At 56.2% G+C, this 13903-nt stretch overlaps 1 long non-coding RNA gene across 1 annotated transcript; it reads left to right on the plus strand.

The window, feature by feature from the left end:
* The first annotated feature begins 1615 nt into the window (after positions 1-1615).
* On the plus strand, positions 1616-13546 carry LOC144611137 (uncharacterized). The gene is made up of 3 exons (XR_013549487.1): positions 1616-1741; positions 11108-11217; positions 13479-13546. It is a non-coding gene; the product is annotated as an uncharacterized LOC144611137 (long non-coding RNA).
* Positions 13547-13903: the final 357 nt, after the last annotated feature.

Below are 13903 nucleotides of genomic sequence, written 5' to 3' on the forward strand. Positions count from 1 at the left end.
TTCACTAGGTTAATTCCCGGAATGGCGGGACTGTCGTATGTTGAAAGACTGGAGCGACTAGGAATTTAGAAGGAATTTAGAAGGACGAGAGGGGATCTTATCGAAACGTATAAGATTATCAAGGGGTTGGACACGTTAGAGGCAGGAAACATGTTCCCAATGTTGGGGGAGTCCAGAACAAGGGGCCACACAGTTAAGAATAAGGGGTCGGCCATTTAGAACTGAGATGAGGAAAAACCTTTTCAGTCAGAGAGTTGTGAATCTGTGGAATTAATTCTCTGCCTCAGAGGGCAGTGGAGGCCAATTCTCTGAATGCATTCAAGAGAGAGCTAGATAGAGCTCTTAAGGATAGAGGAGTCAGGGGGTATGGGGAGAAGGCAGGAACGGGGTACTGATTGAGAATGATCAGCCGTGATCACATTGAATGGCGGTGCGTACAGGCTCGAAGGGCCGAATGGCCTCCTCCTGCACCTATTGTCTATTGTATATTGAATGTCCTTCACAATCTTCTCAAACATTGATGACCATCTTGGGATTGGGCGAGCAGGGGCTAGAAGGGCCTCTCTATCAAACGTTAACGGGACCATCTTGGGATTGGGCTAGGATGGAGGAATGTCCTAGGATCTTGAAATTGGGCTAACAGTAGCTAGAAGGAGGCGAATGGCCTCTCAATCTTCTCAAACGTTGACGGGACCATCTTGGGAATGGGCTAGGGTGGAAGAATATCCTAGAATCCTCTTCAAATTGGGGTAGCAGTGGCAAGAAGGAGAGGAATGGCCTCTCAAATGTTGCTTGGATCGTCTTGGGAATGGGCTAGAAGGGGCTAGGAGGAATGGCCTCTCAATCTAGGAGACCTCTAGGAGGAATGGCCTCTCAATCTTCTCAAAAGTTGATGGGACCATCTTGGGAATGGGCTAGCAGATGCTAGAAGGGGAGGAATGGCCTCCCCATCTCCTCAAATGTTGCTTGGGTCATCTTGGGAATGGGCTAGTAAGGGGGCTAGATGGGGAGGAATGGCCTCTCCATCTCCTCAAATGTTGCTTGGACCATCTGGGGAATGGGCGAGCAGGGGCTAGAAGGGGAGGAATGGCCTCTCCATCTCAAACGTTGATGGGACCATCTTCGGAATGGGCTAGCAGATGCTAGAAGGGGGTGAATGTCCTCTCAATCTTCTCAAACGTCGATGGGACCATCTTTGGATTGGGCTAGTAGGGGGGGAATGGCCTCTCAACCTCAAACTTCCCTTGAACCATCTGGGGAATGAGCTAGCAGGGGGCTAGTAAGGGGGCTAGATGGGAAGGAATGGCCTCTCCATCTCCTCAAATGTTGCTTGGACCATCTGGGGAATGGGCGAGCAGGGGCTAGAAGGGGAGGAATGTCCTCTCCACCTCCTCAAACGTTGATCAGGGTCATCTTGGGATTGGGCTAGCAGGGGAAGGAGGGTCCGAATGGCCTCTCCGCCTCCTTACAAGGCGAATGGGCCATCTGAGGGGGAATGGGCTAGCAGGAGCCAGAAGGGGACGAGCGGCCGCCCACCGGCCCTTCTGATTGGCCGCGGGGCCGGGTCACGTGGGCCGCGGCCAATCGCAGAGCTCCCTCCCCCCTGTGACGTCACGAGACGGCCGGAGGGGCGACGGTTGGAAGGAGCGCGCGCTTTTTGGTTCAAACCTTCGCGCGCTTTGCCCCCCCCCCCCCCCCTCCCGAGAGAAAAACCTACCCCCCCTCCTCCTTAGCAACAGCGGTGAGTAAACAGGTGGTGGGGGGGGGGGGGGGAAGAGGGAAAGGGAGAGGGCGGAAGGGTGGCGGGGGCATTTATTTGCATCCCGCTGCTTCCATTGGCTACCCGCCCCTCAGCAACAGCGCCGGCGCTCTCGCTGATTGGCCGTGGGGGCAGAATCATTTAAATCCCACGCTGCCATTGGCCTACCGCCCCTTAGCAACAGCGCGGGAGCTCTCTCTGGTTGGCCGGTGGACGGCCTCATTGACATCCGCAATGGCATTGCCTCAGTTTATTTGCATCTGGCTGCGTTCCCCGCGCGTCCATTGGCTCTCCGCCCCTCAGCAACAGCGTCGGAGCTCTCGCTGATTGGGCCCCGGGGCCGTTTCATTTACATCCCACGCTGCCATTGGCTCAGAGTCGCCGTTTATTTGCATTCCCTTGCTCCCATTGGCTCTCCGCCCCTCAGCAACATCGTCGGAGCTCTCGCTGATTGGGCCCCGGGGCGGGTTTATTTACATCGCACGCTGCCATTGGCTCAGAGTCGTTTATTTGCATTTTGCTGCGTTCCCCGTGCTTCCATTGGCTCTTCATCCCTCGGCAGCAGCGTCGGAGCTCTCGCTGATTGGACCCCGGGGCGGGTTTATTTACATCCCACGCTGCCATTGGCTCAGAGTCGCTGTTTTATTTGGTTCCCACTGCGTTCCCCGCGCGTCCATTGGCTCTCCGCCCATCGGCAACAGCGCCGGAGCTCTCGCTGTCCTGGGGGCGGGTTCATGTACATCCCACGCTGCCATTGGCCTACCGCCGCTTAGCAACAGCGCCGGAGCTTTCTCTGGTTGGCCGGTGGACGGCCTCATTTACATCCGCGCTGGCATTGCCTCCGTGTATTTCCATCCCGCTGCGTTCCCCGCTCGTCCATTGGCTCTCCGCCCCTCAGCAACAGCGTCGGAGCACTCGCTGATTGGGCCCCGGGGCGGGTTCATTTACATCCCACGCTGCCATTGGCTCAGAGTCGCTGTTTATTTGGTTCCCGCTGCGTTCCCCGCGCGTCCATTGGCTCTCAGCCCCTTATCAACAGCGCCGGAGCTCTCGCTGATTGGGCCCGGGGGAAGGTTCATTTAAATCCCACGCTGCCATTGGCCTACTTGCCCCTCAGCAACAGCGCCGGAGCTCTCTCTGGTTGGCCGGTGGACGGCCGTATTTACATCCGCGCTGGCATTGCCTTAGTTTATTTGCATCCCACTGCGTTCCCCGCACGTCCATTGGCTCCCCGCCCCTTAGCAACAGCGTCGGAGCTCTCGCTGATTGGGTCCAGGGGCGGGTTCATTTACATCCGCGCTGGCATTGCCTTAGTTTATTTGCATCCCACTGCGTCCATTGGCTCTCCGCCCCTCAGCAACAGCGTCGGAGCTCTCGCTGATTGGGCCCAGGTGACTGGTTCATTTACATCCCACGCTACCATTGGCTCAGAGTCGCTGTTTATTTTGCATCCCGCCGCGTTTCCCGCGCTTCCATTGGCTACCCGCCCCTTAGCAACATCGTCGGAGCACTCGCTGATTGGGCCCCGGGGCGGGTACATTTACATCCCACGCTACCATTGGCTCAGAGTCGCTGTTTATTTGCGTCCCGCCGCGTTCCCCGCGCGCTCATTGGCTCCCCGCCCCTCAGCAACAGCGTCGGAGCTCTCGCTGATTGGGCCCCGGGGACTGGTTCATTTACATCCCGCGCTGCCATTGGCTCAGAGTCGCTGTTTATATTACGTCCCGCTGCGTTCCCCGCGCTGCCATTGGCCTTGCGTCCCTTAGCAACAACTCGCTGATTGGACCAACGGCCGTTCCAACGGTCCCAACGGCCGTCGCAACGGTGCCCAACGGTTTAAACGGCCGTCGACGGTTCAAACGGCCATTTGAGCGGCGCCCGTTCACGTGGGAGCATCTCCCACCCCCTCTGCTGCTCCCCCCTTTCCGGGGAGCGAGGAGGTTTTCGTGGGAGTCGGGCCGGCCGGCGAAAGGCCAACACCTGGGAAAGTGCGAAGACCGTCGTGGACCGAGGGAGTTTTTTCAACTGAGGGGAAAGGACGGAGGAAATATTTGGCGGGAGAGGTCGAGGGCACGACGCGGGAATTCCCCTCGAGAGCTCGAGGGGAACATGAGGGACATCGGTCGCAAAAACTGAGGAGTTTTCCCCTCGAAAACCCGAGGGAATTTCCCTCGAGGGGACGTTGGTCGCGAAAACCGAGGAGAATTTCCCTCTAAAACACCGAGGGGACGACGAAGAGTTGTAGCTGGAAAACTGAGGAGAGGGCGAAGGAATCTACCTGGAAAAACCCGTGGGACTTTGGTCGCTAAAACCGAGGAGGATTTCCCTCGAGAGCTCGAGGGGACGAGGAGGAAATTTTCCTCGAGAGTTCGAGGGCACGACGAGGAAATTTCCCTCCAGAGCTCGAGCGAACGAAGGTGGACTTTGGTCGCGAGAACTGAGGAGAATTTCCCTCGCATTGGAAACCCCAGTAGAGAGAGGACGGAGAATTGTAGAGTGGAAAACTGAGGAGAGGACGAAGGAACTTCCCTCGAGTGCTCAAGGGACTTTGGTCGCGAAAACCGAGGAGGATTTCCCTCGAAAACCCAAGGGGAACGACAAGGAAATTTCCCTCGAGAGTTCGAGGTGAACGAGGGGGGACTTTGTGCGCGAAAACTGAGGAGAATTTCCTCGAAAACCCGAGGAGAGGACGAAGAGTTTTAACTGGAAAACCCAGGAGAGGACGAAGAATTGTAGACTGGAAAACTGAGGAGAGGACGAAGTAATTTCCCCCGAAAACTCGAGGAGACGACAAGGAAATTTCCCTCGAGAGCTCGAGGGGACAACGAGTGACTTCGGTCACGGAAATTGCAGAGGATTTCCCTCGAAAACTCGAGGAGACGATAAAGAGTTTTGTCTTGAAGACCGACCGAGGAAGTGTTTTAACTGGAAAACCAGAGGAGAGGACGAAGAATTATTTAACTCGAGAGCTCGAGGGACTTTGGTCACGAAAACGGAGGAGAATTTCCCTGAAAACCGAGGAGAGGACGAAGACTTTTAACTGGAAAACCCAGGAGAGGACAAAGAATTGTAGACTGGAAAACTGAGGAGAGGACGAAGGAATTTCCCTCGTGAGTTCGAGGGGACGAAAGGGACTTTGGTCGGGAAAACTGAGGAGTATTTCCCTCGAAAACACGAGGGGACGAGGAGGAAATTTCCTTCGAGTGTTCGAGGCAACGACAAGAAATTAGTCCCCGAAAACGACGGAGAATTTCCTCGAAAACCAAGGAGAGGACGACAACATTTCGAGGAAAGGAAATTTCCCTCGGAAACTCGTGGCGGCAACAACTTTGGTCTCAAAATCTAAGGAAGAGTTTTGTCTCGTAAACCGAGGAGAAAGCAACGAAAATTCCCTCGAAAACGGAGGAGAATTCCCTCGAAAACTGAGGAAAGAAGGAAGAGTTTTAACTGGAAAACCGAGGAGAGGAGGAAGAAATTTCCCTCAAAAACACGAGGACATTGGTCTCAAAAACGGAGGAGAATTTCCTTAAAAATTGAGGAGAGTTTTGTCTCAAAGACCGAGGAAACGTTTCAACTGGAAATCCCGAGGAGACAACAAGGAGTTTTGTCTGGAAAACTGAGGCCCGGAGGAAGCAATTTCCCTCGAAAACCCGAGGGGTCGACGAGGACTTTGGTCTCGAAAACGGAGGAGATGAGGAAGAGTTTTGTCCCAAAAAGCAAGGAAGAATTTTAACTGGAAAACCCAGGAGAGGACGAAGAATTATAGACTCAAAAGCCAAGGAGAGGACGAAGAAACTTCCCTGGAAAACTCGAGGGGACGGCGTGGACTTTGGTCTCAAAAACTCAGGCGAATTTCCTCGAAGACTGAAGAGAGCGCGAAGAATTTTGTCCCAAGGGCCAAGGGCAGGAGCAAGAATTTTCTTCCGGAAACTGAGAAGACTACGAGGAATTTTGGCTGGAAAACTGAGGGCAGGAGGAAGGAGACGGGAGCGGAGGGAAGATTGGTCACGAGAACCGAGGAGAGAGGAGGAAGATTGAGATTTGGGAAAGTTACGCTCTTCGAGAAACAGCGGGAAGATGGTCGCCGCCATCCACCGCCATCTTGGAAGCGGCGGGCTTTGAGAGAGAGCGAACGAGAGAGAGGGAGGGAAGGAAAAGGGATGACAGAAGGGGTGGCCAGCCCGTAGGTCAGACTGGCGCCCTCGAAACGGAGGGCGCAGGCATGCGGCGCGCGTACAGGCGTGCGCCCACAGCGGCGACGGCAGACGGGTAATGCGCGGGCAAAGCCCCGGCCCTCCCGGAGTCGGCAGCGGCGGAAGAGATCGCCCGCGCGGAAGAAGACCCCGAGAGCGCCATGCAAAAAGCCTGCCCGGCGCCGGAAAAAGAAAATGGCCGTCTGCAAGAAGAAGAAAATGGCCGCCAAGCGGGGCAGGAAGAAGAACGTGGCCGCCGGCCAACAGAAGACGGCTCCCAGTCGGAGGAGGAGCTCGCCCAGGTTCAAGACGAGGCGAGCGGCGGACTGCAAGCAGAAAACCCGGAGCGGTTTGCTGCCGCGGACGGCGCCAGCAGGAAGATGCCGGACGTGCGGGAAATGTCCTCACCACCGACCGCCAGCACGGGCGGCCGCGGCCACCTGTGGACACTTCCTGCGCCCGCGCGCCGGACATTGCGCGGCGTGTGCCGCCGGGCCGCCCGTTTCTTCGCCCGTACAGGCCGCCCGTCGGCGCCACGCGGCCCGGAGTCGCGGCCAGCCATCGGCGCCGGCCCCTTCTATCGTCAGGCGGCGCCGGGTCGTCCGGCCTGCCCCGCCAAGGGTCCCCCGATGCCCGCGCTTGCACGGTGATATTTTGGTCGAACGCGAGCGCCAACGGGAGTGCCTCTTCTTGCCACGGGTGCCCGAAATGGCGGCGCGTGCCAACGAGTGGCCTCGGCTGTTGGCGGCGCCCGCCATCCCGTACCCCTACACCGGGCGTGACCTCCTGCCGCGCCACGACGCGCTCTTGGCCTGCCGGCGAGCGGGCGGCGGGGGCGAAGGCTCGGGCAACATCAACAACAGCAACAGCAACGTGAACGGCGACGCGCTGGGCCCCGAACCGTGGGACCGGCCGCCCCCGTGGCCACCCGAGCTCCTCTACCCGTGCCCGGCGTGGGTCGGGGCCCGCGACGCCCGCAGGGAGAGCGTGGCGTGGCCCCCGGGGATGCTCTACCCCACGGCCTACGCCCTCCCAGCGCCCGACCACTCCCCGCCGCTCGCGGGCCGGGAACTGAGGCGGGAGAGCGTCCTGTGGCCCCGTGAGTTGGCACTGGGCCCCTCCGCGATCCTCTATCCCGATCCCGGCCGCGGTCCCCGCCGGGGCGCCGTTCTGTGGCCCCGGGAGCCTCCCGCCTCGGCCGCCGCCGTCTCGGAGCCGCCGTGCGCCCGGACCGAGCGGCGGGAGAGCACGGCGTGGTCCCAGGACGTCCCGCCCCCCTCGGGCCCCCAGGAGAGGGAGCGCGGCCTCTCCCCGCCGCGCCCAAGCACGGGCAAATCCCGCGAGTCGCGCCGGGAGAGCGCACTTTGGCCCCTTGAGCTCCCTCCCCCCTCGGGTCCACAGGAGAGGGAGCACGGCCTCTCCCCGCCACGCCCTAGTGCGGGCATTCCCCGGGAGCCCAGGCTCCGGCCCCGTGAGCTCCCTCCCCCCTCGGGCCCTCAGGAGAGGGAGCACGTCCTATCCCCGCCGCGCCCTAGCACGGGCATTCCCCGGGAGCCCAGGCGTGAGAGCGCGCTCTGGCCCCGTGAGCTCTCTCCCCCCTCGGGCCCCCAGGAGAGGGAGCACGGCCTCTCCCCGCCGCGCCCTAGCGCGGGCATTCCCCGGGAGCCGCGTCGGGAGAGCGCGCTCTGGCCCCGGGAGGTTTCGCTGCCCCCCGGCGGCGCCCCCCGCCCGCTGAGGGAGCACGACCTCTCGCCGCCGCGCGCGGTCGCTGCTCCGCCCCGCGACCTGCGCCAGGAGGGCGCGGCCCGGGACACATGCCGGGAGCAAGCTCCCCCCTCGGGCCCCCAGGCGAGGGATATTGACCCCTCCTCGACGCGCCCTAGCGCCGCCGTTCCCCTGGACACGCGCCGGGAGAGCCTGGCCTGGCCCCGCGAGGTCTCTCCGCCTTCCGCCCCCCAAGAGAGGGAGACGGACCTCGCCGGGGCCGCCTCCCGTGAGCCGCGGCGGGAGAGCGCGATCTGGCCCCGCGAGGGCCCGGGGCCTCAGGACGCGGCCACTGACCGACCCCCGCCCGCCGCGCCGGGCCCCGGCGCCTCGCGGGACCCCAGGAGGGAGGGCGTGGAGTGGCCCCCGGACAGCGCCGCCTCGTCCGCCCCAGCGCCCAACGCCGCGCAAACCGCGCCCAGGGACCCTCGTCGCGATAGCGTGGCCTGGCCTCGCGGACAATTGCCTTGAGACTCAGAATTTTACCCCCCCCCAATCCCTGCCAAACAAATATTACAATTTCAGAAAAACCGCTTTGAAGTCACTGCAGCCAAGTGTTAAGACAGGTGAGCTTTACAAGATTGATTTAGTTTAGACTATTGGCGTGTGCGCGGTGAAACGCTTACGTTGTTGCGCGCTGACCAGCCAGCGAAATCTAACTCACACAGAAACACAGAAACGTAGAAAATAGGTGCATTGCGTACAGTTTTGGTCACCTAATCTGAAGTAGGTTCACTAGGTTAATTCCCGGAATGGCGGGACTGTTGTATGTTGAAAGGCTGGAGCGATTGGGCTTGTATACACTGGAATTTAGAAGGATGAGGGGGGATCTTATTGAAACATATAAGATAATTAGGGGATTGGACACATTAGAGGCAGGAAACATGTTCCCAATGTTGGGGGAGTCCAGAACAAGGGGCCACAGTTTAAGAATAAGGGGTCGGCCATTTAGAACGGAGATGAGGAAGAACTTTTTCAGTCAGAGAGTGGTGAAGGTGTGGAATTCTCTGCCTCAGAAGGCAGTGGAGGCCAGTTCGTTGGATGCTTTCAAGAGAGAGCTGGATAGAGCTCTTAAGGATAGCGGAGTGAGGGGGTATGGGGGAGAAGGCAGGAACGGGGTACTGATTGAGAGTGATCAGCCATGATCGCATTGAATGGCGGTGCTGGCTCGAAGGGCTGAATGGCCTACTCCTGCACCTATTGTCTATTGTCTATTGAAAGACATTCTTGCCTTAGAGGGAGTACAGAGAAGGTTCACCAGATTGATCCCTGGGATGGCGGGACTTTCATACGAAGAAAGACTGGATAGACTCGGCTTGTGCTCGCTGTGATTTAGAAGATTGAGGGGGGGATCTTGGCCTTGGCATGTTGGCCTTCATAACAAGAGGAGTTGAGTATCGGAGCAAAGAGGTCCTTCTGCAGTTGTACAGGGCCCTAGTGAGACCACACCTGGAGTACTGTGTGCAGTTTTGGTCTCCAAATTTGAGGAAGGATATTCTTGCTATCGAGGGCGTGCAGCGTAGGTTTACTAGGTTAATTCCCGGAATGGCGGGACTGTCGTATGTTGAAAGACTGGAGCGACTAGGCTTGTATACACTGGAATTTAGAAGGATGAGAGGGGATCTTATCGAAACGTATAAGATTATTAAGGGGTTGATTATTGATCCACAATCAGTACCCCGTTCCTGCTTTCTCCCCGTATCCCTTGATTCCGTTAGCTCGAAGAGCTAAATCTAACCCAGTGAATCGGCCTCCACTGTGGCAGAGAATTCCACAGATTCACAACTCTGGGTGAAAAAGTTTCTCCTCACCTCAGTTTTAAATGGCCCCCCCTTTATTCTTAGATGACCAAAACTGCACACAGTACTCCAGATGTGGTCTTACCAGGGCCCTGTACAACTGCACTAGAACCTCTTTACTCCTGAACTGAAATCCTCTCGTTATGAAGGCCAACATGCCATTAGCTTTCTTCACGGCCTGCTGTACCTACACGCCAACTTTCAGTGATTGGTGTACAAGGACACCCAGGTCTCTATAAGATCCCCTCTCATCCTGGCCTCCCCTTTATTCTTAGACTGTGTGGCCCCTGGTTCTGGATTCCCCCAACATTGGGACCATTTTACAATGCATCTAGCTTGTCCAGTCCTTTTTATAATTTTACACGTCTCTATAAGATCCCCTCTCATCCTTCTAAACTCCAGTGAATATAAGCCCAGTCTTTCCAATCTTTCCTCATACGACAGTCCCGCCATCCCGGGGATTAACCTGGTGAACCTACGCTGCACTGCCTCAATAGCAAGGATGTCCTTCCTCAAATTAGGAGACCAAAACTGTACACAGTACTCCAGGTGTGGTCTTACCAGGGCCCTGTACAACTGCAGAAGAACCTCTTTACTCCTGTACTGAAATCCTCTCGTCATGAAGGCCAACATGCCATTAGCTTTCTTCACTGCCTGCTGTACCTGCATGCCAACTTTCAGTGATTGGTGTACAAGGACACCCAGATCTCTATAAGATCCCCTCTCATCCTTCTAAATTCCAGTGAATATAAGCCCAGTCGACACTTTCTTTCATCGTATGTCGGTACCGCCTTCCTGGTGAGACCACATCTGGACTATTGTGTACAGTTTTGGTCTCCTAGTTTGAGTATAGGAGCAGGGAGGCCCTTCTGCAGTTGTACAGGGCCCTGGTGAGACCACACCTGGGGTATTGCGTACAGCTTTGGTCTCCTAATCTGAGGAAAGACATTCTTGCCATAGAGGGAGTACAGAGAAGGTTCACCAGATTGATCCCTGGGATGGCAGGACTTTCATACGAAGAAAGACTGGATAGACTCGGCTTGTACTCGCTGGAATTTAGAAGATCGAGGGGGGATCTTATAGAAACGTACAAAATTCTCAAGGGGTCGGACAGGCTAGATGCGGGAAGATTGTTCCCGATGTTGGGGAAGTCCAGAACAAGGGGTCACACAGTTTAAGGATAAAGGGGGGAAGTCTTTTAGGACCGAGTTTTTCTTCACACAGAGAGTGGTGAATCTGTGGAATTCACTGCCACAGAAGGTAGTTGAGGCCAGTTCGTTGGCTATATTTAAGAGGGAGTTAGATGTGGCCCTTGTGGCTAAAGGGATCAGGGGGTATGGAGAGAAGGCAGGTACGGGATACTGAGTTGGATGATCAGCCATGATCATATTGAATGGCGGTGCGTACAGGCTCGAAGGGCCGAATGGCCTACTCCTGCACCTATTTTCTATGTTTCTATGTTCTTCTAAACTCCAGCGCGTACAGGCCCAGTGCCGAAACAAAACGCTCGTCGTAGGTTAAACTGGCGAGAGGGGAGGGTTTCAGGGCACGAACCGGAGGGTACTAATGTGAACGGTTGCCGTCTTTTGCAGGAACAAGATCGTGTGAAGACTCGGAGATCGGTCAACAAACGAAGGAGATCGGAAAAATGCCTCAAGGGACCAGACGAAAAACACAGAGGGGAGGGAAGCGAGGAGGAGAGGTAGGTGAAGGGGAGAGAGAGACACTCCTTGTCTACCTGTGACTCCACGTTCAGGGGACTGTGTACCTGCGCTCCTAGATCCCTCTGCTCTACGACACTCCCTGTCTACCTGGGAACTGTGTACCTGCGCTCCTAGATACCTCTGCTCTACAACGCTCCCTGTCTACCTGGGAACTGTGCACCTGCGCTCCTAGATCCCTCTGCTCTACAACGCTCCCTGTCTACCTGGGAACTGTGTACCTGCGCTCCTAGATCCCTCTCTGCTCTACAACACTCCCTGTCTACCTGGGAACAGTGTACCTGCGCTCCGAGATCCCTCTGCTCTACAACACTCCTTGTCTACCTGGGAACTGTGTACCTGCGCTCCGAGTTCCCTCTGCTCTACAACACTCCCTGTCTACCTGTGACACGACTTTCAGGGAACTGTGTACCTGCGCTCCTAGATCCCTCTCTGCTCTACGACACTCCCTGTCTACCTGGGAACTGTGTACCTGCGCTCCTAGATCCCCCTCTGCTCTACAACACTCCCTGTCTACCTGTGACACGACTTTCAGGGAACTGTGTACCTGCGCTCCTAGATCCCTCTCTGCTCTACGACACTCCCTGTCTACCTGGGAACTGTTTACCTGCGCTCCTAGATACCTCTGCTCTACAACACTCCCTGTCTACCTGGGAACTGTGTACCTGCGCTCCTAGATCCCTCTCTGCTCGACGACACTCCCTGTCTACCTGGGAACTGTTTACCTGCGCTCCTAGATACCTCTGCTCTACAACAATCCCTGTCTACCTGGGAACTGTGTACCTGCGCTCCTAGATCCCTCTCTGCTCTACGACACTCCCTGTCTACCTGGGAACTGTGTACCTGAGCTCCTAGATCCCTCTCTGCTCTACGACGCTCCCTGTCTACCTGTGACACCACTTTCAGGGAACTGTGTATCAGCACTCCTAGATAATAGACAATAGACAACAGGTGCAGGAGGAGGCCATTCGGCCCTTCGAGCCTGTACGCACCGCCATTCAATGTGATCATGGCCGATCATTCTCAATCAATACCCCGTTCCTGCCTTCTCCCCATACCCCTGACTCCTCTATCCTTAAGAGCTCTATCCAGCTCTCTCTTGAATGCATTCAGAGAATTGGCCTCCACTGCCTTCTGAGGCAGAGAATTAATCCCACAGATTCACAACTCTCTGACTGAAAAAGTTTCCGTTCTGAATGGCCGACCCCTTATTCTTAAACTGTGTGGCCCCTTGTTCTGACTCCCCCAACATTGGGAATATGTTTCCTGCCTCTAACGTGTCCAACCGCTTAATAATCTTATACGTTTCGATAAGATCTCCTCTCATCCTTCTAAATTCCAGTGTATACAAGCCTAGTCGCTCCAGTCTTTCAACATACGACAGTCCCGCCATTCCGGGAATTAACCTGGTAAACCTACGCTGCACGCCCTCAATAGCAAGAATCCCTCTGCTCCACAACACTCCCTGTCTACCTGTGACACCACTTTCAGGGAACTGTGTACCTGCGCTCCTAGATCCCTCTCTGCTCTACAACACTCCCTGTCTACCTGGGGACTGTGTACCTGCGCTCCTAGATCCCTCTGCTCTACAACACTCCCTCTGAAGGTCCCATACGGGAGATTGGTGACCAAAATTAGAGCACATGGTATTAGGGTAGGGTGTTGACATGGATAGAGAATCGGTTGGCAGACAGGAAGCAAAGAGTAGGAATAAATGTGTCCTTTTCAGAATGGCAGGCAGTGGTGAGTGGAGTGCTCGGTGTTGGGGGCCATAACATATAAGATTATTAAGGGGTTGGACACGTTAGAGGCAGGAAACATGTTCCCAATGTGGGGGGAGTCCAGAACCAGGGGCCACACACAGTTTAAGAATAAGGGGTCGGCCATTTAGAACGGAAACTTTTTCAGTCAGAGAGTTGTGAATCTGTGGGATTAATTCTCTGCCTCAGAAGGCAGTGGAGGCCAATTCTCTGAATGCATTCAAGAGAGAGCTGGATAGAGCTCTTAAGGATAGCGGAGTCAGGGGGTGTGGGGAGAAGGCAGGAACGCGGTACTGATTGAGAATGGTCAGCCATGATCACATTGAATGGCAGTGCGTACAGGCTCGAAGGGCCGAATGGCCTCTTCCTGCACCTATTGTCTATAAACTAGTGTGTGAACAGGCAATCGCTGGTCGGCACGGACTCGGTGGGCCGAAGGGCCTGTTTCCGTGCTGTATCTAAAGTATTCTATGTACTTTCAGGGCAAATCCAGAGCTGAAAAACTCAAAGAGACTTCGTTGCCTCAAAAACGTGAGTTATTCGAGACGGGGAGAGGAGGGGGGGCCTTGGAAGGGAAAGAGTAGAGGGAGAGAGAGGGAGAGAGGGAGAGAAAGAGAGAGAGGGAGAGAAAGAGAGAGAGGGAGAGAGAGGGAGGGAGAGAGAGGGAGAGAGAGGGAGAGAGAGGGAGAGAGAGAAATGGGGAGAGAGAGAAAGGGGGGAGGGAGAGAGGGGGAGAGAGGGGGAGAGAGAGAGAGGGAGTGAAAGAGGGAGAGATAGGGGGAGAGAGAGAGAAAGAGAAACGGGGAGAGAGAGAAAGGGGGAGAGAGAGGGGGAGAGAGGGGGAGAGAGAGAGAGAGAGGGAGTGAGAGAAAGAGGGAGAGATATGGGGAGAGAGAGAGAGAAGGGG

Source organism: Rhinoraja longicauda, chromosome 39 (genome assembly GCF_053455715.1).
Source record: "Rhinoraja longicauda isolate Sanriku21f chromosome 39, sRhiLon1.1, whole genome shotgun sequence".
In the NCBI taxonomy this organism is placed as follows: Eukaryota; Metazoa; Chordata; class Chondrichthyes; order Rajiformes; family Arhynchobatidae; genus Rhinoraja; species Rhinoraja longicauda.